The sequence below is a fragment of the Mobula birostris genome, chromosome 1 (assembly GCF_030028105.1).
Source record: "Mobula birostris isolate sMobBir1 chromosome 1, sMobBir1.hap1, whole genome shotgun sequence".
Classification (NCBI taxonomy): domain Eukaryota; kingdom Metazoa; phylum Chordata; class Chondrichthyes; order Myliobatiformes; family Myliobatidae; genus Mobula; species Mobula birostris.
This window is the reverse complement of record NC_092370.1, coordinates 177,126,534-177,153,271: the sequence shown is the minus strand read 5'-3', so window position 1 is coordinate 177,153,271 and position 26,738 is coordinate 177,126,534.

Below are 26,738 nucleotides of genomic sequence, written 5' to 3'. Positions count from 1 at the left end.
GGAAATCATGTAAGAACCTTATCTGGTAAAAGTAAACAGTGTAGAGATGATCTTCACTAAATATGGAGTAGTTAAAAGACTCTACATATTTCTCTTCTCTAGACTTTCACTCCCTTTGCTTGACCTCTTAAAGGTGAATGAATTCAGAAGGTCAAGTTCACTCTATTTCATCCTATTGAACAATGATGTATTACTGAGGTCCAGCAATGCTGGAATGGTATCTCAGAATGTACCTATTCTGGAAATAAAAATTGAGTTGGATTAGGAATAGATACAGTACTGAGCTTTTTATTCTACTTCACATCAGATTCTTTCTGAATTTCACAATACTGTTTAGAAACCTACTTGTAAAAGAATATGCAGTATAACCATTCTATACTGAAATAACAGCACTCTTCACAGCATATTTTTCAGAACAATGACAGGAGTAATCTAGTCCTCCACCCAGGGCTAATGATGGGACAAGCCCATGATTTCCCTTGGAATGTTGATTTTCATGACAGCAGTAGTTTCTTCCAATCTGTCACTGCATTGCGTTCTTTGTGGTGTCCAACGGGGTAACATGAACCTCTGTAAACTTCTTGGCTGTTAGGATCACAATGGATTCTTCATGGGGTCTGATAGGGTAACACAAACTTCTGTAGGCTTCTCACCTCTCAGGATCACATTCCTGCCTGCAAAGCAGCCTCATCAAAATTAATAACTGACTTCTTGGAAAAGGGATGTGGAGCCCTTTTTTTAATTTAAGAGACTCAGTTTAATGCTTTTCAATGTTTTTGGTAAGTTGATTTTTTTTTGCTGCACATTAAAAAAGATCAATTTTAACGTTATCGTTGACAGTTCTCTAATGCTGTTGAATGATTTTGAATGTGTCTGACGCATACATTCAAAAACACCGCAGAGCCTGTGGGTCGATGACCAGCTGTTGAACACATCAGTGAGAGGAGCCAGCTTGTGGATCTCCACCGTGCCAATGAGCTGGTAGCCAGGTATCCAGCAGAATATGGCACCTGGGGCCATGCTGGAACAAACACTGTGGACTGAGGAAAGCAGCCAGCAATGACATTGTAATGGAATGTTTGCCTCATAAGAATGTGAAGGAAAATATGGGCATGGATTTACTGCTCCTCCCCCCCCCCCAATTATTTGACACACTGCTTCTTTTGCTGTGAATATCATGCCGTGGTCCTCAGGTAACCTGAAAAATGGGGTGACATATGCCAGACTGCTGTTCATAGGCTTCAGTTCAGGATTCAACACCATCTTACCCCAGAAATTGGTGGGGAAGCTGTCCTTGCTGGGTCTCAACACCCCCATCCGCAATTGGATAGACGAGTTCTTAACAGTAAGGCCGCAGTCTGTCCGTTTGGGTAGCAACATCTCTCATCCCATTACGCAGAGCACTGGCACTCCTCAAAGCAGCTCAGCCCACTGCTGACGCATGGCTGTGTCGCACGATCCAGCTCAAACCATGTCATCAAGTTTGCGGATGACACAACAGTGGTTGGCCTTATGAACGATGACAAGATGGAGTGTAGAGAGGAAGTGGAGCGGCTGGGAGAAGAACAACCTAAGCCTGAACATGGAGAAGACCAAGGAAATCATTGTGGACTTCAGGAAGGTGCAGACGAACCATCCCCCTCTGCGAATGCATAGCTCTTCCGTAGAGAGGGTTACATCATGGATGACTTCACCTGGCCCCTTAATATCACCTCTGTCATGATGCACTTATGAAGGACTGGTCCCATGTGCGAAGGAATGGTAGGCTTTCTCTGTTACGGAGGTCGCTGGCACCTACTCAACTCAGGAGCTGTGGAAGCAGGCTCTTGACTCGAACCAGGCGCAGAAGAATGGCAGGATCCCCCGGAATAGAGGGAAAAAAGAGATTAGACATCAGAATACCAACGGAGCCTCGGAGGAGTGACCGAGCGACACCACAAGAAAATTCATTCTGTCTGATACAACGATGCTCCTGCCATCCTCGTACAACATAGCATACAGCTTGGAAACATTACAATTGACTCAGAAACATAGCATATAACTTGGAAACAAAACATATAACTTGGAAACATAGCATGATCATATAGCTCAGGAACACTGCGTTTCACTTGGAAGCATTGCAGGATCATATAGCTCAGAAACATTGCACTTGGCTCAGAAACATAGCCTATAACTTGGGAAAAAAAGGCATAACATGGGGACCTTACAAACCTTGTTGATCCAGAGAACCTCGGAAAATAACCTTGAGCACAGACTGGAGAAGCTCAGAACCTGTGCTGGGTCCATAGGTTAGTTGGGTCGTTCTATCATGATGTGCTCACAAAGGACTGGACCCAGGAGCGGAGGAACAACAGGCTTTCACTGCCATGGAGGTTGCTTACACCTACCCAACCCAGGAGCTGCAGACGGCAGGCTCACGACTCGAACCAGGAGCAGAGGAATGGCAAGATCCCCAGGAAAAAAATGAAAACAAGAGGTTAGACATTGGAATACCAACAGAGCCTCAGAGGAAAAACTGAGCGAGTCCACAAGACAATTCATTCTCTCCAACACAACGACACCCTCACCCTTATCACACAAGGTGATAGGTGAAAACAGAAGGGGGGCAAGGGTGAAGAAAGAGCTGGGAAGTTTATTAGTGAAAGATATACAGGGCTGGAGAAGGGGGAAATCTAATAGGAGAGGACAGAAGCCCATGGAAGAAAGGGAAGGGGGAAGAGCACCAAAGGGAGGTGATGGGCAGGTACAGAAGTAAGGTACCAGAAGTTCGAGAAATCAATGTTCATGCCATCAGATTGGAGGCAACCCAGACGAAATATAAGGTATTGCTCCTCCAACCTGAGTGTGGCCTCATCTCCAGTCCTGATGAAGGGTCTCGGCCTGAAACATCGTCTATACTCTTTTCCATAGATGCTGCTTGGCCTGCTGAGTTCCTCTAGCATTTTGTGTGTGTTGCTTGGATTTCCAGCATCTGCAGGTTTTCTCTTGATGTGGTAAAAGACTTCAGAGTAACTAAGTTTAACACACTAAACCCTGCGGAGTAAAATAACAAGAGGTGAATGCACTGAATGCAGTGCTTTCACACAACAGAGCATTTCCAGCTGTGTTGGACCTGGTCAAATTATAGGCAAGTCTGGGAAGATCTGGAGTATGTTCTTTCCACTGTTAATTCTCTGCTGCTTTTGTCTATAGGAATCCATTTGGATTATTTTGTAACCTTAGCAACATTCCCGCATTTGAAGTTAGAAACTAATCAATTACATTACTCTGAGAAATGCATCAAGATAAAATAAAGCAACACATGCAAGATGCTGGAGGCACCTAACAGGCCAGGCAGCATCTATGGAAAAGAGTACAGTCGACATTTCGGGTCGAGATCCTTTGGCAGGACTGGAGAGATGTCACACTCAGGTCATAACATCTTGAGTCCTGCCGAAGGATCTCAGCCCAAAACATTGACTATACTCTTTTCCATAGACGCTGCCTGGCCTGCTAAGTTCCTTCAGCATTTTGTGTGTGCTACTTGGATTTCCAGCATCTGCAGATTTTCTCCAGTTTAAGATAAAATAAAGAAACACACTAAGTAAATTCAGGCAATACTGAGAGGTTCAACAAGACCCAGAACTAAGATTTTCATGAAGATGCAATATAACGTTTAGGTAAATATTTCAGTGCTGTTGATAACAATTATCATTATTGACATTTCCAGTTCAGGTTTTGTTTCTTCTGTTCCTTCAGTTTTGGCTTTCATCACATTATCTGTAACATTGGTTACCTGTCCACCTTCCGCCCCATCTGGATGGGACAGGTGACCAATGTTACAAGTCATGTGATCTATGTGGTCAGTGGTATGGGTCAGACAGACACAGGGACTGGGTGCCATCAGCTGCATTCCCTCAGTCTCTATTTGAACACATCTTGCTTGTACTTCCTGTGCTTTCCTTCTTGCAATTAAGAACTCACAAAATGGTATTGGGCCAATGTTTATCAATCACTACACCATCACTGGATCTACAGGTATAGTTGAACGAGAACTACAGCTATCTTTGGCATCGTAGTATGTTTACAAAAACTAAATGTAGGCACATATAACAGATGGTGCCTGCATTCCGATGTTTCCTTTAGACATGTTTACATTCCTATCTAAGTTGTTGACCAGATATTTAATACATTGTAACATATGAATGAGATCTCTCATTGTGTTAACAGCAGGAACTAAACATGAGAGCTTAATAAAGTGTAAAAGAGGATTGTTTTGACCATCTCACTGCTTATTCCTTTATAGTAATCCTTAGTGACGAGAATGTGAAGTTATGGCTCAAGTGCAGAGGGAGAGGCACCGAAGTGGATGAACAGTTCACTGACTTAATGGAAAAAACAATATACGCTAGGCCAACAGAGCCATTAACTAAAATTCCCAAAATGAAAGCTAGCGCCAACATTGCAGCTCGGAAGCAGTAACTTAATACTAAATAAACACTGCTCCTTTTCAGCGTCAGTCTAAACGCAATCCTCTTTCCCGGAACAAGGCCAAGGGTCATCTGGGAGCATTGACATTGTTGTACTTATGGTCAAGATTGGACAAGACTGAAACAAGAGGAAGGGAGTTAAATACAATCACAATGAAACCCTAATTGGCTAGAATGTGCATTCCATTGACTGTGATTGTCTAGAATGTTTCTCAAGGTCTTGCACTTCCCAGTTGACGAGGTACTGGACCTTGCCCACATCCCGGAAGATGCCAGAAGGCGCCACACAGAGACAATACAGACCAGGGAACCATCCACCACATGGGGAGGTGGGGGGGGTGGGTTGATGGAGCAAGGGAGTAGGAAGTCATTGGCTTGAGCTGGGAAACATGGAACCCTGACTGAGTCTTCATGGATGATGGTAAGTGTAGCCTACATCAGTCTCTGTTGATAATCTTCTCCACTGTTAATGGTCCACATAGTGTTGGGCAGGCATGCAGCTCTCAACTTTCAAAGAAAGATCTCTAAATGCCAGCTAGACTTTCTACCCTGGCTTGCAAGGCCTAACCTGTAGGTGGAACCGATCAGCCTGCTGGGCATGTTGTTTCTAAGTGCACAACAGAGAAGCCCTAGCCTGTCTCCACGTGTGTTTGTAGCACTGGACCAGCAGTTCAGCAGCAGGAACTCCCATGTCAATCTCCTAGTCAGGGAAGGGTGGTGGCTGGAATCCCTTCTGGCATTCAAAGGGACACATGCCAGTGGAGGATGACTGGAGGTTACTGTGGGCAATCTCTGCCCAAAATTAGTTGGGCCTTCCAGGTCATGGACTGGGGAGAGACAAGGCAGTGCAGGGTTGTCTCTGGCTCCTGAATCGCTCTCTCAGTCTGGCTGATGGAAAACTGACTAGAGGGTGGCTGTGGCTCCCAAAAGAAAACAGAAAGCCTTCTAAAAATGAGACGCTGACTATTGTCCTTGACCAGACACTATGTCCTGAGGGAAGCCATGCAGCCTGAGCTCATGCTGAAGCATGAGGATGACACTCTCTGAGCCAACGGCAGGTTGGGGAAAGCAGTGGAGTGGGGAGCTTTGGAGGACCGGTCCACAATCACAATCTAATGGGGGCCAGACCAGTGACGGAATTTGTGGAGAAGTGGGACAGGGGCAGTAAGGCACAGGTAAGGCACAGTAAGGCAGAGCAGACTCACAGGCGCTGGTGTGACATCTTGTTCTGGACACGAGGGTGGCAAGCAGAGACAAAGTCATGAACATCCTGGCAAATAGACAGCCAGCAAAATCATCTCTTAATAAATTCCAGGGTCCATTCAATTCACGACTGGCCAACCAGATGGGAAGAGTGAACCCCACACCAACACTCTGGACCGCACAGTTGCAGGAATAAACAACCAGTTGGGAGGTCCCCCATCTGGGCCTGAATCCAACTGTTGTGCAGCCCTCACCTCTGCCTCTGTTCCCCAGACCACTGGAGCAGCTATGTACTAGTGAGGAAAGATGGGCTCTGGATTTGCATTGTCCTCTGAGATGTGAAACTAGAGGGGGAGAGCATCGGCCTTAGGGTCCTCAGGTGAAGACATGAGCCCAATGGGTTTGACAGGAGTTGGCTCTTTTGGCATCTCAAATGTAGGAGAGTTTCTTCTGGTCTGTCTATAACAGAAAGGGGTGTTCTGCCCCCTTCAGCTAGTGTTACCATGCATCCAGGGCACCCTTGACAGCCTAATGTTACCGGTTCCGGGCATCGTAATTTCACTCATCAGGAGTCAAGCAATGGGAAAGAAAATCACAGGGCTGCCGCTGATTACCCACAAAGTGCTGGGAGAGTACAGCTCCAATGCCAGCATCTGATGTGCCAACTTCGATGATGAATGATGGGATGGGTCTGGATGCTGTAGCTCCAGAGCAGAGGTGAAGCATCTCCTAAGTTCTGAGAATGTTTGGTCTGCTTCACTTGTCTATAGGAATCTTGCAGAAGTCTTCTTGCTGAGCGCATGTATGGGGACTTCGATGGAACTGGTTTCTGATGAAGCTGCAGTAACTGTTCACAAGCCGTATGAAGTGCCCCACCTGCTTGAACGCAGTTAGTTCTGGCCACTCTGTGACTGCCTGAACTTTACATAGGTTAATTTGAGCACTGGAAGGGTTGAGGAACAGCACCTGCTCTTTGTTGAACTCATACTCTTCTGGCTGACATAAAGTGTGTTCTTGAGGAGCTGTCTAAGAACCCTCTGGACATGCTGGGTGTCTTCCTGATGAGAGAAGAAATATTCAAGGATGTCGTCCATGTACACAAAAACAAAACTGATTCAACATGTCCTGAAGCATATCTTTGACCAGGAGCGAAAAAAAAAACAGTAAGGGCATTGGCTGGACCAAAAGGCATCATGAGGTACTTATAGTGACCAGCGGAGGTGTTGAATACTGTCTTCCACTTGTCCCCACCTCGGATACGAACCAAGTTGTCAGCATTGTGCAGATCTATCTTGGAAAATATGATGGCTCCATGGAGATATTGAAATACAGAGGAAAGCAGGGAAATGGGTAATGATTCTTCACTGTGATGTTGCTGAGGGGCTGACAATCAATGCAGGGATGGAACTTGCCATTCTTCTTGCTCACTAAAAAGAAGCCCCATCTTTGAACCAGAGTTATATCCCTGATATACCCAGCTGCCCTGGAGTCAATAAGTGCCTGAACCTCATGGGTCTGGGACCCTCATGACAAGGAAGCTGGGAGCATTACAGGATTAGGGGAAAATGTTTGCAGGGAGAATTGACCCATCAGAATCCCTCTTCCTTCTGATGGGTATCCCTCTTTACTGGGTACTTGGGTCATGATACCCAGAAGTGCACTGAATCGCCACATTAGAGGCAAGAACCTATTCTCCTGAACCGGTCTCATTCCTCCCGTGATGGGTGCATACGCCCAACTGCATAGGCTCCTCCGCAGTCTGGGTACTGGAGACCAGGGAAAGGGTGAAGACAGATGGTAATCTAACTAATAGGAAGCTTGGGGCATTCTTTCTTTGAGCCACCCAGTTGCCTGGTTGTCAATTCAAATGGCCAGATTTATCAGGTCATCCAGGTTGTCCTGCTGATTACGCACTGTGATCCAATGCCAAACCCCCGCACTTAGCCCACTCTGGAAAGCAGAGATGAGGGATCCCTCATCCCACCCCATCTCAATTGCAAGAGTGTGGAAATATAGCGTGTAGTGCCTCACTGTCCCTTTCCCTTGGCACAGGTCCAGGAGTTAGTGGGCCCCCCACTAGAATATCAAAAACTCTCTTGAATTCAACTACAAATTGCTGCAATGACTGGGCTGCAGGGGAACCTTGTTCCCGTAGGGTGTTAAACAGGTTGAATGGGAGTCTGCTTCAGAGATGCACCACGTGCTCCAGTCCATGCGCATCATCACCGAACTGACCAGGCTGGGCTTGGAAAGTCAGCTCACACTGGGTAATAAAATTACCACAGCTGTTGTGGACACTGGAGATTCTGCCTGCTAGTTCAGATGATGTCATGGGAGTTGGGACATCAGTGGCCGGGGCTGATGGGACAGTTGAAGAGGAGGATGTGGGAGAAGCGGGAGTGAGATTGACCTGGCTGAATGATGCTGAACTCATTGGCTGTCTGCAGAGAGCTGCTGAATTGCAGCCGTTGAGAACAAGTATCACTGCCACCTGATTCCAGCTATCTGTCGTGAATTGCTAAGCAGTCGTTACGAGGGCTGACGCCTATTCTTCTTGCCTGGACTGCGCTTGCTGCTCTGAAACATAGTGTGAAGCTGTCACACTATGTGAGACACTTTTGACTGACTTTACCTTCTCTGCCACGAACTTCAGTCTGGGCTGGGCTTGTCATTCGGCGAGTAGCTGACACATTGCATGAATCACATCTGCCAATGTAGCCACCAATGGCTGTAAGTTCTCTCCAATCTGAACAATGAATGTCAGGGCTATGATCAGCTGGTTCCCTCCACTTTTGCTGTGGTCAAGACTTGCTGACAAGGATGTGTGTCACGTCCCAATTGTTAATTCCCTATATTTCTCCTAATTTCCTATGATTATGCCATGGTTCCAACCATTAATTTCCCATTTGCTTCTAATTCTCTTTGATGACAACACACCTGGTTTCCATCAAGACCGGCAGCATAAGAACCCTGGCATTACAACCACTAGTCACCAGATCGTTGGTTTTGCCTGTGTGGTAATTGACGTTTCCCAGCCCCTTAGGACCATGTGTTCTAAGTTTTGCTCCAGTTTTAAGGTTTACCTATGAAACTCTGTTTTTCTGTGTCAAGATTCCATGTCCAGATTCCTCCTGTTTGCTGTCCAACGTTCACATCCATGTAAGCATCCTAACTCGATCTCCATACCTGTGTCCGGCACTTGGGTTCGCTTCATTTGCTCATTGCAACAATGTGTGGTTATGCCCCAAGTACAGAGAGGGAGACACTGAAACAGACGAACAGTTCATTGACTGTTAAAAAGAACTGTGCACAATTAAAGAAAAAAAAACACTAGACCAACAGGGCCATTCACTAAAACTCTCAAACTGAAAGCGAGTGTCAACCTCTGGTTTGGTATCACAATACCAAATAAAACCGCTCCTTTATAGCGTCAATCTAAACATAGTCTGCTGGAACAAAGCCAAAGATAGGTAAGTGAGTATTGATGTTGCTGAGCTTAAGCCCAGGATTCCACAAGACTGAAGTGAGAGGAAGGGAGTGAAGCACAATCACAATGAAACACTAACTGGCTGGAACATGCATGGTTGCCGAACCCACTCTGCAGTCCACCTGCGAGGCCACCCAGATCTTATAGCAGGGTCCGTGCTTCTGACATTTAGATCACAAGTTCAGTGAGATTTTACTCTAAAGAGTTATAGAGTTATACAGCCATTGGATACCAGTTGACTTGGATCAACCCAACTCATCCAAGCCGACCAGAGTATCTTCCTGATCAATGTTCTAATTCTTAGTTTAATATTTTTTTCTTTCTGTCATCTCCTCAATATAATGGGATTCTCTTAAGATTATATTTTGATATAGATAGTACATTAAGCTTAAATCAACATTGTGAAATTTATGTTTGATAATGTTATTTTCAGGCCAATACTTCCCAAGCAAGACCTCTGTAACCAGAGCGACAGGTACATGGGATCTCCACCATCTCAGGTTCCTCTCTTACAGGTCATGCATAATCTTGATTTGGAATTGCATTGCCATTACATCATTGGCATTTGGTCGAAATGCAGAAACTGTTCATCAAACTCTTTAGAAGGGCTACAGCAATTTAAGAAGCTGGCTCAACACCGCCTTCTTAAGGGCTATGGAGGGTGCCTTTTCAAGAATACCAACACCCTGAACAAAGAGTTATATTTCTCTCTGTCTCAGGTTTAACATGCATATTTTCAAAGTCCTGCCAACAATGTTATTAATTGCAAATACCCTCACACAGGCTACAATGCGCACCATCTGCTGCAACACTGGTTGACTTTCATCTTTATAGTGATACTTCATTAAAGCCAGAGAAAATCTCATTCCATTCAGCAGTTTATCCCTAAGATTAAAATCAAAACAAATAAGTGAGAAGGAAAGTAATCACATCATTTTTCACTTCCAAGGAGATACAAATCTTCAGAAGAATTATTAAAAGTATGTGTTAAGTTGCCTATCGAGTGGTTCATAGAAACTAGTCAGTTTGTGTCTTAAACTTTCACTCCCAAGTCACTGGTCTACAATCCACACACAGTAATGACTGTAAAGCCTTAATCTTCTTAAAGCAAGATCTGCCCAAGCTTCAGATGGATTCAGTTTGTGAAAGCATTTGCTTGCCCACATAAGCAACTAGTGGCATTGAGGGCAAAGTCTGTGGAAAATAATAAGTTGCATCATATTTTTCAATAAAAATCATTTCTTTGGTGGATTCTTATAGAAGCTTTCAGGTGATATTTCTGTTTGAAATGGCTACTAGTCATCTGGCAGTATAAGCAGCCCAGGCATGACCTATGAAAGGCCATTGTGAGAGCAAAATGGTAAATCTGTGTGAATGTACAGACACAATCGTATACAAGGAGGTCCACGGCAGATGAAATATCACTAGTTCGCCATTCGACTTTGGAGCATCTGGGCAACAGCAATACATACAGTCAGTCGGTTGCTGTTTATCAATAAAGCTCATTGTACCACACCCATCATCCCTTCAGTATTAATCAACAAGCTTCAAAATCTGGACATTTGTACCTCTTCTTTAGTCAGAGGGTGGTAAATCTGAGGAATTTGTTGCCACGAGTGGCTGTAGAGGCCAAGTCATTGGGTGTATTTAAGGCAGAGGTAGATAGGTTCTTGATTAGCCAGGGCATCAAAGGGTCTGGGGAGAAGACAGGGGAGTGGGGATGACTGGAAGAATTGGATCAGCCCATGACTGAAAGGCAAAACAAACTTGATGGGCCAAATGACCTACCTCTGCTCCTATATCTTCTGGTCTTCTGGTCTTATGGTCTCTGCAACTGGATTCTTCATTTCCTCATTAGGACACTAGGCTGTGTAGATCAGAAATAAATTTACCTCCTCGCAAGGTCGCCTCAAGGATGCATGCTAAGCCTATTGCTCTACTCTCTCTACGCTTAAGACTGTGTGTCTAGGCACAGCTTAAACTCCACTTATAAATTCGCTGATGCCACACTGTTGTTGGCAAAACGAAGCAGGCATATGGGAGCAAGATAGACTGATTGTTGTCATAGCAACTACCTGGTACTCAGCATCAGCAAGACCAATGAATTGAATGTTGCCTTCAGGAAGGGCACGTCAGGAGAACATACACCAGCTCTCGTTGAGAGGGCAGCAGTGGAAAGGGTGAGTAGGTTCAAGATCCTGGATATCAGCGTCTTATGGGATCTATCCTGGGCCCAGTTCATCAATGCAATCAGAAAGAAGGGACGCCAGCAGCTATACTTCATTAGGTGTTTGAGGAGAATTGGACTCTGTAAATTTCTACAGATGTATGCTGGGGAGCATTGTAACAAGAAGATCCAATGTGGAACATTGAAAGTGGTTGTAGTGTGTGGTAGGTTCAGCTAGCTCCACCGCAGTCTTAACCCTCCCCATCATTGACTGGCAGATAGTCACTTAGTAATTCTTACGTCTTATGCTGCACTGCCACCACAAAACAACTAATTGCAGTGATAATAAACCTGATTCTAATTCTGATTCAGTGTTCCAGGCCGTTCTGAATTAGAGATGTTGGCAGTGTGGGCACATTGAACAGATGTGACATGAAGACTGGCATGAAATCTATTGGAAAGGCCAACAGCTTTAGCATTTCTCAGCATCAACGCTACCCAGACGGGGCTTCCCTTATGAATGTGAATGTGCAAAATCTGTTTGTAGTTGGCACTTTTCCAAATGGGCTCTAAGACTAGACTCTTGCTTTTCGGTTGCTGATTGCAAATCGGCCTATGGTTAGATATGGGTCAGGAACTCTGTTCCACTGGTTTCAAGGAATAGGAATGTCTGTGAGAGCTACAGGTAAGTATTAAATTACTCAAATGATTTTGAATGGAATTTAGTTACACTTTTAATTTCTACTTAAAATTTAACTTTTGCTTTAAATTTTCAATAATTGCTTCTTTTAATTTTCAGTCTAATTGTCATGGAAAGTATTGACAGATGATTAAGCCCAAATGTGTGACTCATTTGGATATCAATGCCATTTCCCAGTGCATGATAAGGACTGAGAAGGGAAGTAGGGAATTACCACTTATATTTTGCTGCTAGGTAGAGAGTCACCATTTATACTTTGTCTAGTAAATCTGTGGATTTCTAAAAGCTAACTTCTAGCTTCTTAAGTCAGTAGTATTGCAGGCAGCCCACCACTGGAATTCTGGACTTACATAAATTAGAAATGAACCCATAAAAGTTGTTCCCTTTCTCACCTGGTGTCACTAGGAAGCCAAGTCTGATTTTACACTCTCAAGTCAACCAATCAGCTTCAAGTGCAAAGCCATGTAATATGTAACATTATTGTGAATTTACTTAAAGCTTTCAAAAGGAAATTTATAGACTTCTTATTGAGAACAATGAGAGTGAGGTAATGAAATGATTGTTTTGTTCTTATTGTTTCTTTCTTGAATTTTCTTACTACAGTAGAACAGAAAAAAGAATGAAAATAGTAATTTTCCAGAAAGATCAGCGCTAAAAATGTTGAATGTTTATATTCTCAGGATATTCAGTTACTGAAAATCCAAAACTTCAAGTAATATATAAACAAGATATTTTGAATTGTTGTATTTAGAAATTATTGGTTATTTGAACCATTTTCAATATGCATCTGATATAAAATAAATTACAATGTATCTAATGCTCAAATCTCAAAGTCCCCATAGTCTTTCAGCTACTTTGACAAGGCAAAAGAGAGTGGATCATAAGAATAACAAGGACTGGTATCATAATAAGTTCTTTCCAAATTCCCAAGACAATTTTGAAGCTATTTACTTTGATGATCTGGAAAAATACACAAACTAATATGCTGCAGGCACTTTTTTGAACAATCACAAAACATGACGGATCCATATAGAACATGAGATCACGTAGTAGGAACCACTTGCCAGGAGGCCAGTAAGAAGTACTTCCCAGAGGATCACTGGGTAAATTAGAGATATCATAGAGAAGATGCTCACTAGAAGTTTGCAGTTTTCTATGTGGACAATGCCTGCTCATCAGGAAAGAAAATCAAATCTTTCTTGTTATCAGTTATGTCTTGCAAAAGACTTTGGCAACAGCCATTACTGACATCGGAGGCTTTTTAAAATAATGCATCAATTTCAGGGTGTTAACTTAACAAAGCTGTGTTACTCCTGGTTGACTTACTTGATGCCATTTAAATGGAGTGATGTATAAGATTCTATCAATGCATTCATTGCAAACTAATGCTTTGGGGCATTATTTCACTGATAGCTTTTAAGGCAGGAGCATTCATCTGATATTTGACGCTGTGCCTTGTCCAACAATAAAATAATGCTTCAGGGCATGCTATGTCTCATTTTATAACTTCTTGCCAGCTTTTCACCCAATAGTTACTCCAGAACTCTCATCTATATGAAACTTATGTTTGGCTCATTATATATGTAAATCAATACAATGTGTGCATCACTTAAAATGTATCAGATCTCTCAGATTCCTTGATAATCTATCCAACTGTTCTGAACACTATCAATACAAAATAGAAGATCTTGAACCTGTACCTAATCTTCTCCATTCATTGTTAACACTTTCCATACTGTCATACTGATGTAAAATTTCTATGAATTATAACCTTTTTCCAAGCACAAACATGAGAAGGCCTTGGCAAGCAGGACTAAGGAAAACCCCAAGGCATTTTACAAGTATGTGAAGAGCAAGAGGATAACACATAAGAGAATAGGACCAATCAAGTGTATCAGTAGAAAAGTGTGTATGCAACCAGAGGAGATAGTAGAGGTGCTTAAAGAATACTTAGCTTCAGTATTCACTACGGAAAAGGATCTTGGCATTTGTAGGGATGATTTGCAGTGGCTTGAAAAGCTTGAGCATATAGACATTAAGAAAGAGGATGTGCTGGAGATTTTGGAAAGCATCAAGTTAAGTAAGTCTCCGGGACCACTTGAGATGTACCCCAGGCTACTGTGGGAGGCGAGGGAGGAGATTGCTGAGCTTCTGCCAATGGTCTTTGCATCATCAATGGGGATGGGGGAGGTTCCAGAGGATTGGAGGGTTGGAGGGTTGGAGATGTTGTTTCCTTATTCAAGAAAGGGAGTAGAGATAGCCCAAGAAACTATAGACCAGTGAGTGGTTGGTAAGTTGATGGAAAAGATCCTGAGAGGCAGGATTTATGAATATTTGGAGAGGTATAATATGATTATGAATAGTCAGCATGGCTTTGTCAAAGGCACGTCATGCCTTACGAGCCTGATTGAATTTTTTGAGGATGTGACTAAACACATTGATGAAAGTCGAGCAGTAGATGTAGGCATATGGATTCCAACAAGGCATTTGATAAGGTACCCCATGCAAGGCAAATTGAGAAAGTAAGGAGACATGGAATCCAAAGGAACCTTGCTTTGTGTATACAAAATTAGCTCGCCCACAGAAAGCAAAGAGTGTTTGTAGGCGGGTCATATTCTGCATGACCTGGATGAGAAAGTGGAGGGATGGGTTAGTAAATTTGCTGATGACACAAAGATTGGGGGTGTTGTGGATAGTGTGGAGTGCTGTCAGAGGTTACAGTGGGACATTGATAGGATGCAAAACTGGGCTGAGGAGTGTCAGATGGAGTTCAACCCAGATAAGTATGAGGTGGTTCATTTTGATAGGTCAAATATGATGGCAGAATATAGTACTAATAGTAAGACTCTTGGCAGTGTGGAGGATCAGAGGAAGCTTGGGGGACTGAGTCCATAGGACACTCAAAGCTGTTGCGCAGGTTGACTCTGTGGAAGGCATACGTTGCATTGGCCTTTATCAACCGTGCAATTGAGTTTAAGAGCCGAGGGGTAATGTTACAGCTAAATAGGACCCTGGTCAGACCCCATTTGGAGTACTGTGCTCATTTCTGATCACCTCATAACAGGAAGGATGTGGAAACTACAGAAAGGGTGCAGAGGAGATTTACAAGGATGTTGCCTGGATTGGGGAGCATGCCTTATGAGAATAGGTTGAGTGAACTCGGCCTTTTCTCCTTGGAGCGGCAGAGAATGAGAGGTGACCTGATAGAGGTGTATAAGATGATGAGAGGCATTGATTGTGTGGATGGTCAGAGGCTTTTTCTCAGGGCTGAAATGGCTAACACGAGGGGGCACAGTTTTAAGGTGATTGGAAGTAGGTACAGAGGAGATGTCAGGGGTAAGTTTTTTATGCAGAGAGTGATGAGTGCGTGGAGTGGGCCACCGATGATGGTGGTGGAGGCAGATACGATAGTGTCTTTTAAGAGACTCTTGGATAGGTATATGGAGCTTAGAAAAATAGAGGGCTAAGTTAACCTGAGGTAATTTCTAAAGTCGGTTCATGTTTGGCACAGCATTGTAGGCTGAAGGGCCTGCATTGTGCTGTAGGTTTTCTATGTTTCTATGTTTCTAAATGGTCACCCTAACTACTAACTTTTTCAGTATGACCTGACTGTAATGCCCAGAAGTATAGCTCTAATCTGTGGCTGCTCCTTTTACTGAAATAAACAGCATTAACTACTTCAATGATATTGCTGCAGACTACCAACTAGAATATCTGGATTTTACAGACTTCAACAGCAGTTATTTCTGTAAGTAGAAAATGACAGTTTTATGGTAGCCACTAATTATTGCCAAATAACTAATCTTGATATATTTAGTTTTTGAATCAAGAACACATTGTTATTGCCACAAACCAATAACAATGAAGGTGTGCATGCTTAATGGAGAATACTTCAAAGCAAGGGATCTCGTGAATAAAACAGATGAACTGAAGGTATGGGTGGAATGGTGTAGGTTTGAAATTACAGATGAGGCAGTACGTAACCTGTTGGAAAGGCATGGTAGTATAGAACTCATCTGTGTATCAATAGGGTGTATATTTATAGTATTAACTACAATTAACTAGCATAGTTATAGAAAACATAGACAGGCCAGATGTAAAATTTTGCAATTAACGCAAGATCAACTTTATGAGTTGAATGATAAATTAACAGAAATGAACTTGAAGCAGCTACTTGGGAGGAAGTCAGCATCAAAACTCTGTGATAATGAGAACTCAGGGCAAACACAACTTTGAAAACAGGTGAACTAAAATGTAACCCAGGCTAGAAAGGGAAGAAAGGGAGAATCTGGGCATAGTTTTACAATCCTCTCTGGTAGAAGACATAGTTCTGAGGGGCTGGAAGAAAGCTAATGTTGTACTGTAGATCAAAAGGTGAGGGAGTTAAACTGAGTAAATGAAATTGAGGTAGTCTGGCCACAATGGTGGATAGTTAATGGAAAATATGCTGATAGTTTGAGGAGATTCACAAGGACATCTGCAAGACTGAATAATAAGGAAAGACTACGCAGGGAGTATTTAACTTTTTTCAAGGACAGTAGGGACTAAGATGGGTATTTTGTAATGATATATGAAATGATAACTGAGCCAAAAGGAGAACAACAAATATCATTCCCTTAACCGAGGGGACAATAACCAATGAACTTAAATCTAAACTAACGCAAACATGAGGATATCTGCAGATGCTGGAAATTCAAGCAAGACACACAAAATGCTGGTGGAACATAGCAGGCCAGACAGCATCCATAGAAAGAAACACAGTTGATGTTTTGGGCCGAGACCCTTCGTCAGGACTCAAATCTAAATTAAGATTGGTGAAAACACTTTTTCTGTTACATGAATGGCGGTGGGGAGGAGAGTACATGCAGAAATTGCCATCATATTTATTAAGTAATTGCAATGCCCTAATCTACAACAATAGAAAATGAGATTAATTTTGATAGTCTGTATTAAGGCAGTACAGTCAAGAATGGTCTAAATGGTCTTCTCCTTTCCCACTGGATTATATAATCTTTCGAGCAGAGTTAGGCCAATCGGCAAATCAAGTCTGCTCCGCCATTCCATCATGGCTGATTTATTATCCCTCTCAAACCCATTCTCCTGCCTTCTCCCCTTAACCTTTGACGCCCTTACTAATCTAGAACCTACCAACCTCTGCTTTAAATATACCCAGTAACGTGGCCTCTGCAGCTATCTGTCACAAAGAATTCCACAGGTTCACCACCCGTTGGCTAAAGAAATTCATCATCTGCATTCTAAAGTGACATCCTTCTATTCTGAGGCTGTGTCCTCTGGTCCCAGACTCCCACACTAGAGGAAACATCCCCTCCATGTCCACTCCACCTAGACATTTCAATATTCAATAGTTTCATAGAAGAAGCATATCTGAATTATTTATTAGGTAAAATTTATTTATTCTTATCAAAACAACAGCTTATCATTAAACAAGCTGCTGGGGTTTTCCTGCTCCTTCTCGTACAAAGGATTACAATGTTTTCTAAGTCCCACACAAGCAAATAATTCCATTCTCTGCAGATCTATTCATATTTTCAAATCAACTATATTATGTAAACGAAAAAGGGATGAGAGGGTGACTTGATAGAGGCATATAAGAGAATATAGACATAGATCAAATAGATAGTCAGAGGCTTTTTCTCCAGGTTGAGCTGGTTGATACCAGGGGACATAATTTTAAGCTGATTGCAGGACGGTACAGGGAAATGTCAGAGGTAAGTTCTTTTACACAGAGAGTGGTGAGTGCCGGGGTTGTGGTGGAGGCTGATACACTAGTGTGAAGGGATCCAGGAGTGCCCCTATTAACTGTTTGAAGAGAGACAGAGAGAGACATTTATCATGGATGGTTTGTTTGAAAAGAAGAGAGAGACAGAGTTATTTACCACTGATATGTTGCTTTTGAAAAGAGAGAGAGAGAGAGAGAGAGAAAGATGAAGATTAACGGTTGGACTGTCACTTTAAGGCATTGGAAGTAACTTTGGATTTTTACTGAGATTGGAGTTGGAGACAGCACCGAGCAGCTTGAAATTTGCTATGGTGACCAAAGGCTGGTTGTTGATGTTACTTTCAAGGACTTGTTGCCTGCTTGTGCACTTCTTTACAGACAAAGGAGGGAGGGACTCTTTGAATGGCAGGTGATGCTCAGCCTGGTGAGATAAATAGGTCAGAGGATACAGACCTCGGATACACGATCTGGACACTGAATGAGCATTATTGTGCCCGCAGAAAAGTGGGTTTTGGAGGATCAATCAGGTGGATTGATCCAAATTGCTATTCCAACGTAGGAGAAGGGGTTGACTGGTGGGGAGTTGTCTATGTGTCCACCCTTGCCAGGGTGATAGCTCCACCACAGGAAAACCGGTCCCCTTGGTTAGAGTCACAGTCGGTGACTTGTAAAGGATTTCGGAGGACGACGAGAAGATCGACGGCATCAGCTCACCTGAAGACTCAACTCACTCTCTCTCTTTCTCTCTCTCCATCGCTATTCAACTAAATACCACGAACTGAACTGAACTTTACTCAACATCGTAAGACTGTATCTTTTTACCCATAGACTTAAAGAAGCTTGGTTTTCATACATATATATTCCACACTTACTTTTATACATAGAAACATAGAAACATAGAAAATAGGTGCAGGAGTAGGCCATTGGGCCCTTCGAGCCTGCACCGCCATTTATTATGATCATGGCTGATCATCCAACTCAGAACCCCGCCCCAGCCTTCCCTCCATACCCCCTGATCCCCGTAGCCTCAAGGGCCATATCTAACTCCCTCTTAAATATAGCCAATGTACTGGCCTCAAATGCTTCCTGTGGCAGAGAATTCCACAGATTCACCACTCTCTGAGTGAAGAAGTTTTTCCTAATCTCGGTCCTAAAAGGCTTCCCCTTTATCCTCAAACTGTGACCCCTTGTTCTGGACTTCCCCAACATCGGGAACAATCTTCCTGCATCTAGCCTGTCCAATCCCTTTAGGATTTTATACGTTTCAATCAGATCCGCCCTCAATCTTCTAAATTCCAATGAGTACAAGCCCAGTTCATCCAGTCTTTCTTCATATGAAAGTCCTGCCATCCCAGGAATCAATCTGGTGAACCTTCTTTGTACTCCCTCTATGGTAAGGATGTCTTTCCTCAGATTAGGGGACCAAAACTGCACACAATACTCCAGGTGTGGTCTCACCAAGGCCTTGTACAACTGCAGTAGTACCTCCCTGCTCCTGTACTCAAATCCTCTCGCTATAAATGCCAGCATACCATTCGCCTTTTTCACCGCCTGCTGTACCTGCATGCCCACTTTCAATGACTGGTGTATAATGACACCCAGGTCTCGTTGCACCTCCCCATTTCCTAATCGGCCACCATTCAGATAATAATCTGTTTTCCTATTTTTGCTACCAAAGTGGATAACTTCACATTTATCCACATTAAATTGCATCTGCCATGAATTTGCCCACTCACCCAACCTATCCAAGTCACTCTGCATCCTCTTAGCATCCTCCTCACAGCTAACACTGCCACATGCTAACCTGTGTGATTTATTTACATTGATATTACTGTATTGCGTAGTTACTAATAAATATTAGTAGTTTATAGCAATACGAGACTCCAAAGTAGTTTCTATTTCTGCTGGTTTCTTTATCCCTGTCACGGGGTATGTGACACTAGGGGCATTTCAGAAACACTTAAATGATGGAAAAATGGAGGATTATGAAGGCAGGAAGGATTAGAATGATCTTGTTGCTACTGTTAAGTGCCATTGAATCATTGTTAATTCATGCTGACCCTGTGGATAGTGTATTTATCCATAGGGTTTTCATGGCAAGATACAAGCTAGATTGCCAGTCCTTCCTTCCACGCAGATACTGCTGCTGCCCAGGTTGGGACCCAGTCGGATTCAAACTCATGACCATTTGCCTTGAAGTCATTTGCTGCTGCCACTACAAGATTAGTACAACATTGTGGGCCAAATGACCTGTACTGTGCTGTAATGTTCTTTATTCTATACATAATATGCTGGAGGAATTCAGTAAGGCAGGCGGCATCTTTGGAGAAGAAAAACGAGCCAATGTTTTGGGCCAAAGTGCTTCATCAGAACAGAATCTGCAGAATCTCTTGTGTTCTATGAAGATGATCATACAGTTAAAGGCAAGCTATCTCCCTCACTAGTTGGAACAAATGACTACTAATCAGAAAAATAGATTACTTTTAAATTTTTCAGTTAGAATTTGTACTTTACTGAATTGATTCTGGAGACACTATCCAGTTGCATCAAAGTCATGTGTTGATTTAGAAGCTCCCCGATACATTTTAAGATTAACAGTCTCACTTTAATAGCGTGGATAGTTTATTAAAATAATGGCAAACAAAAATACCACTGTGAGTTCTCAAATGAAGAAGAAACTAATAAATGCTTTCATGGAAACTTGTGAAATATTGTAAAAAATACCTGAATAACTGGCTCGGTCATCAAAGGGCAACTATTCAAAATGGATAATGAACGGGAGAAAGAGGAATTTTTATTCCACACCAATGGAAATGTTGACTGTACTGAATTCCAGAATGGAATAATATCCCCTCAATAACCAAAAATGTTTCTTTTCTCAGTGTATAACTGTAATATTAAAATATGAGGAATGTTAAAATATTTTGGGAGTTTTGGATGACATTTATTGGAAAAGGATGCCCTCAAGTATGTTTTATTGCCCACCCTGCTGATGCTAAACTTTAACAAAGCTTTTATGGAGTATAATATCAACTTAGCAGCTACAGATGACGGAAAACAAGTTGAAGATCCAAGAAGTTTTTCCTGGGACATTCAAGATCTAAGAACCTCAAACACAAGGTGATCAATGATGTTAATAAATTGTAGTAGTAATAATATATGCTAATGACCATAATGTCTTTTTCAAATCAACTTTTAAGAAGTAATTTAGTTCACCAACAGATTTCAAAAGGAGCTGATGGTGTTTCACAGTTTTCTGGAATTAGACTGAAGAAGACAGTATGGCCCAAGTAGGTTACTTTGGTGGTTATCCAATTCATGAGTGGTCGAAAGAATTGAATATGCCACCCCATTCCTTTATCCCTTTACATTCCTCTTCTTCAAACACCTGTCCAATTTGATTTTCATTCCAAGATCATTTTGACTCAAAGCCTTAGCTCTGACAGTAATTTCAGTTCTCAACAACAAACCTCCGGACACCCCTAAAGCCTTTCCACCTTTCCACAAGGCACAAGTTAGGTGTATAGTCAAATGCTCTTCACTTGCCTGGATGAATGCAGCACAGCAAAAGACAAAGAGGCTGACTTGTTGGGTACACCATCAAGTACCTTGAACCTTCCTGCAATTGTCAGGCTACTCCAACAAAAACTCCCAGTACACCAGCCTTAGCACCAGAAGGGAATCAGTGAGTAGGCATGTGGAAACACCACCACCTATGCGATTGCCCTACACGGCACACATGGTTCTGACCTGGAAACATATTACTATTCTTTCTTTGGCACTGGGTCTAAGTGCTGGAACTCCTTGTCTGGTATCACCCTGGGAGGATCTTTACCAGACAGACTGCTGCATTTCAAGGAGAATAGCATTACAGCATTAAAAGAAAATCACTGCACAGTCTTTTCCCAGGGAAAAGGAATTAACAAAAAATCTAGAGGGCATAGTTTAAAGTGAGAAAGGAAAGGTTTAAAGGAGACCCAATGGATAACTTCTTCACACAGTGGATAGAATGAACATGGTAAGAGCTGCTGCTGGAGGAAATGGTTAAGGCAGGTCCAATAACAATATTTAAAAGTAACTCAGACAGGTACATGGATAGGAAGGATTAGGGGAACATGGGCCAAATACCGTAAATGGGATAAGCTTATACCGGCATTTTGATCTTTAAGGAAATTCACTGAAATGCCTGCTTCCATGCTGTATATCTCTAAGACTGCTCACCACTTCCTCCTCTGGGCCGCTAATGTTGGTCTTGTCAATCACGCTTAGATTTTTAAGGATGATTAAAACAAAATTTTCCACCTCCAGGGAACTGGCAGTTGCACTGACCTTCTCTTCTGACCTGGTTACATTTCATACGTTCAGTGATTCACATCTGATCTACGTACCCAATACACATGTGAGCTGATGTCTCCAGCTGTAAACTAAGTGAAGCCAGATGCCTCCATTCTCACTGCTGCGCTGCTTTGTCAGGTCAGGTTGCTGTTGTCGTCCATCTCAGAGGGTCACAATAAGGAAGCAGTACCTCCTAGTGATATCTCCAGCTTATGAATCCAAAGGACAAATGAAATGAGGGGGAGTGGGATGAGATGTGGAGGATAAGATATGAGAATTGTCATTGGTCTCACACACTGTTCTGTGGATACTCACTCACCTAACACAGTCTCCACTAATTAAATTTCTTGGCTAATAGCTGGAAGTATACGGACGTGAACTGCAAAGTATCAGTGTAAATTGTGTAGATATTACTCCACAAATTGCAATTATCACTTGCAGTTTACATATACGGCCAATATTTGCCTGGCAGGTTACTGTGCCCTTGTTAACACATTTGTCCTTCTTCTGCACCTGGCAATGGATCCCATCTGCCGTAATCTGCTTTCTTATCAACATCCATTTGCATATTCCCACTGTGCTCAAAATTAATCCCTTATGTTTTTGTATTTGCTGAAATTATTGAGATGGATTTCCTTTGGATATACGTTCAACTCACTGTGGTGAACAGCTGCGCTCCTCATCAGAACCATGAGATGCTTCATCCCCTTTCCATGCACTCTGAGGAACCGCCCTTAATTTTTAATCCATTTTATCTTTTTCTGATTTGTATTTAGCCCACTTTTGCACAATTTCAATAGTTCCTAGCATTTTTCAGCAGTCTCCAGACTTTCAGCTTCCTGAAAGTCCATTTGCACCAGATACAGCAAATTCACCATCCTTAAAAAAACTACGTTAAGCTTGTCAAGGGCAAGCATTTTTTACTGAGTATGTTGGGGGCTTGTATTATTTTTAATCTGCACATAGAACAGTATTTCTTTAAGTCAAGGGTCCTAAAATGTGTTTTTCTTTGTTATTGTCTAACCAACTGAGCTGTCTTTCACGACAATGTGTATAACATTAAACATTCAACAGTCTTCTGGCAAAGATTCATTTTCACTAGAAACTGGAAATACAATTTCTGTAGCTTCCAATATCATTCTTTTATTTCCCTCCGGGTATTTGGATGTATCCCTTCAACTCCTGACACTATTCCCATTTAACTTAACTCGTTTCTCTTATGCGTTCCTTTTGTTAATATCATTCAAGGTTTATTGGCACTCTTACCTACTGTCTATTGAAGTTTACATCTGAAAGAAATCAAATCAATAGAGTCCACCGTGAATTCTAAGAATACAGATTTACAAATTGCTTTTTAACTGAATAGTGAACATTTGACCAGCCTTAGACACAAGAACTAGACAGATTCCTAAAAATATAAATAATAGAAATATAAGCACGAACAGGAATTTGACAATTATTTTGTTTGGCTTTCCCACTTAAAAATTCAAAGTATGATGTTGAGATAGCTCCATGAAAGAAAAAAAAATCAAAAGCAACCTGGCTTCAAAACGTTTTGATTAAGTTTATACATTCTTCAAGATACATTACTAAATAATGACAAATACAAATAATACACCTCTCTATAGAAAAATACAAAAAATCCTTTGGACTTTTCGTAATTAGAAGCACCATGTACTGAATCCACCACATGCCTGTGATGGTACTTGTTGGGATAAGTTTCCATTGGGAGTCCTAAGTCTTTGGCACATGATGTTAGTGATCAATTGTTTCATCATATGTTCTATAGGTGGAGAAATTACCACATTTTTGCAGCCCACCTGCCCCATATTCTCAAAGCACGTTCTGCTCCAGATTCTGGTCTTTTTGAATCTGTTCCTTTTTTATTCCATCATTGGCAGAGACAATGATCAATACAGTTTGGAACATGTCAGTGGAGTTTAGACAGAGGCTCAATGGCCTGAATGATTTACTAATGTTCCACCAAATCACTGATGACCAAAGCTCAAAAGAACCAAACTGAAAGCAAAGAAACACACAACAAAAGTGGAAAAACATACATCTGTCAAATTGAAACTGAAAGAACATAAATGAAAACAGGATTATGCCATTTAGCCGTTGCATACATTCTGCCATTTGGTAAAATCGTGATTGATTTTATATCTGAGCACTTTACTCCATCAAACTTGCATCCTTAGATTCCCTTAATACCCAAAACCTATTATTCTCTGTCTGGAGTGTGCTATGAAGTGATTGTTCCTCCATAGCCCCTCTTGGACAATCCCTAATCTCTTTGTCAATAGATTTTTTGCCTCTTGCTCCTGAATGGTGAATCCTTTATTTTAAGACATTGGCACTTCATCCCGGTGCTAAACGTCATCTCTCATCTAACCTGTGAAATCACAAATATCATTTTAGTGAGATCATCTCATCTTCCAAACTCCACAACTCTGCTTAATCCCTCACCATAACTGCCCTCCACAGAAATGTACCCAGCAAGTTTTCAGTGTGCTTTCTCTGTTCTGGGTGTATACTTCCTCAGGTAATGGGACCACAACTGCACAGAACATTCAGGTATAGCCTCACCAGTACTTATATAACTGCAGATGTCTTTACTTTTGTACTCAAATGCTATTGTGATAAAGGCCAAGATGGTTTCCTAATTCTTGCTGCATCTGCAAATTATTTTCAATGCTTTTTGTACAATGACATCCATGTTCTCTAAACACTAATACCTTTCAATCTCAACATTTGAAATACATATATTTGCTATTTTACAGTGGATGATCTCACACATTTCCACATTATATTCCATCTGCCATGTCCTTGCTTGTTCACTTAGCTTCCCTCTATCCCTAAAGTCTCTTTGCATGCATAGCACAACCTAAACTGCTACCCACTCTATATTATCAGCAAACCTGGATGTATTACACTTGATATCCCCATTCAAATCATTGATGTATGTTATGAACAGTGGGAAGTCCAGCATAGAAATCTCCAGCACTCACTAATCACAACTTTCTAATCCATTTCTTCACTCCAGATTCCAGTAGCTGCAGTCTCATGCACTTCCTTTTTGATCCATTTATTCCAGTTCTGTTTTTGCTATGTTAACCAATATTCAGTACATGTGAGTATATAACTTCCAATCTCTTGGCCTTTACTCTTATATTTCAAATTCTTCGCTGGCATTTTAGCAAAGCCCTTCTGGAAATCCAAATACACTACATCAACTGGCTCCTATTTATCTATTCTGCTGATTACAACTTCAATAAAAATTCTTTCAAATTTGTCAAGCATGATATCCCTTTCATAAATCCATGCTGATTCCAATAATTCTGTAAATATTTTCCAAATGCTGTGGCTTACTTAATATGACTTCAGCAACTTCCATACTAATGATGTCAGACGAACTGGTCTATAGTTATACAATGTATTTCTCCCTCCTTTGCAATAAAGTACGCTACTTTTGTTACTTTTCAATTTGTAAGAAACATTCTAAAAACTAGGATATTGTAAGATATCAATCTTGCATCCATTATCACGAAGGCCATTTACATAGCAAACTATGGGATGTAGGCCATCACGGCCTGAGCATTTATTGGAGAAATTAATGTGGCTAAAAAACAATACTGTTTTTACCTAATGCCAAATCCTTTAAGATCTTTACTCACTGTGCTCTCCTTGTTTTCTATTGTCTCTGGTAAATTTTCTGTGCCTTCTTCCAGGGGAAAGAATAGTCTCATAATCTAAATACTGATTCAGTTTTTCTTCATTTTGTTTTCATTCACAATGTATCTCTCTCTCTCTCTCTCTCTCTCTCTCTCAAATCAACATTAGCATTTGCTAATTTTTAAATTTCTACATATTTATAGAAGCTTTTAGTCTCACTGAATTATATTTATTTTTTTATTTCTCACTGAATTAGTCTCATATTTTGTTTTCCACTTCTTATCAATTCCTATATCAATATTTGCTGTATGCTGAATGTTTTCCAATACTCAGTTTTTTTTTTCTTTTGCACAGGTTTCTTTCTTAGGTACAGTATATTTTAAGCCTTTTTCTTCGATTTGAAATTATAATTAGAAGTATTCAAAATTATGAGGGGTATGGTAGGCTTTCTCCACTGAGGAAAACTAGAAGTAGAGGCTATAGGTTAACGGTAAAAGGTGAAATATTTAAGAGGAACTTCTTCACTCAGAAGGTGGGAAGAATGTGGAATGAGCTGTCAGTGGAAGAGGGTTCCATTTCAACATTTAAGGGAAATTTGGGTAAGTGCATGATTGCAAGGGTTATGGCGGGCTATGATCCAGGAGCAGGTTGATGGGACTAGGGAGAATAATATTTTGGCATGGACTACATGGGCTGAAAGGTTTGTTTCCGTGCTGTAGTGGTCCAGGACTCTATGACTCCTCGTCATCTATAAATGTCGACTCTTTCTGTTGGGAATTTGTGCCTGAAGGGGACATGTAGTTGTAATCTATGTATTCTTTAAATATTAAACATTGCTGTCTGCTGCCTTACCTTGTAATGTTCTTTCCCAAATGACAACAGTCAGATAATTTCTGCTTTCAGAGATTGCTTTGTTTAGATTGGTAACTGGATTTCAGATTGAAGAAAATCACTTCTTATCCTGA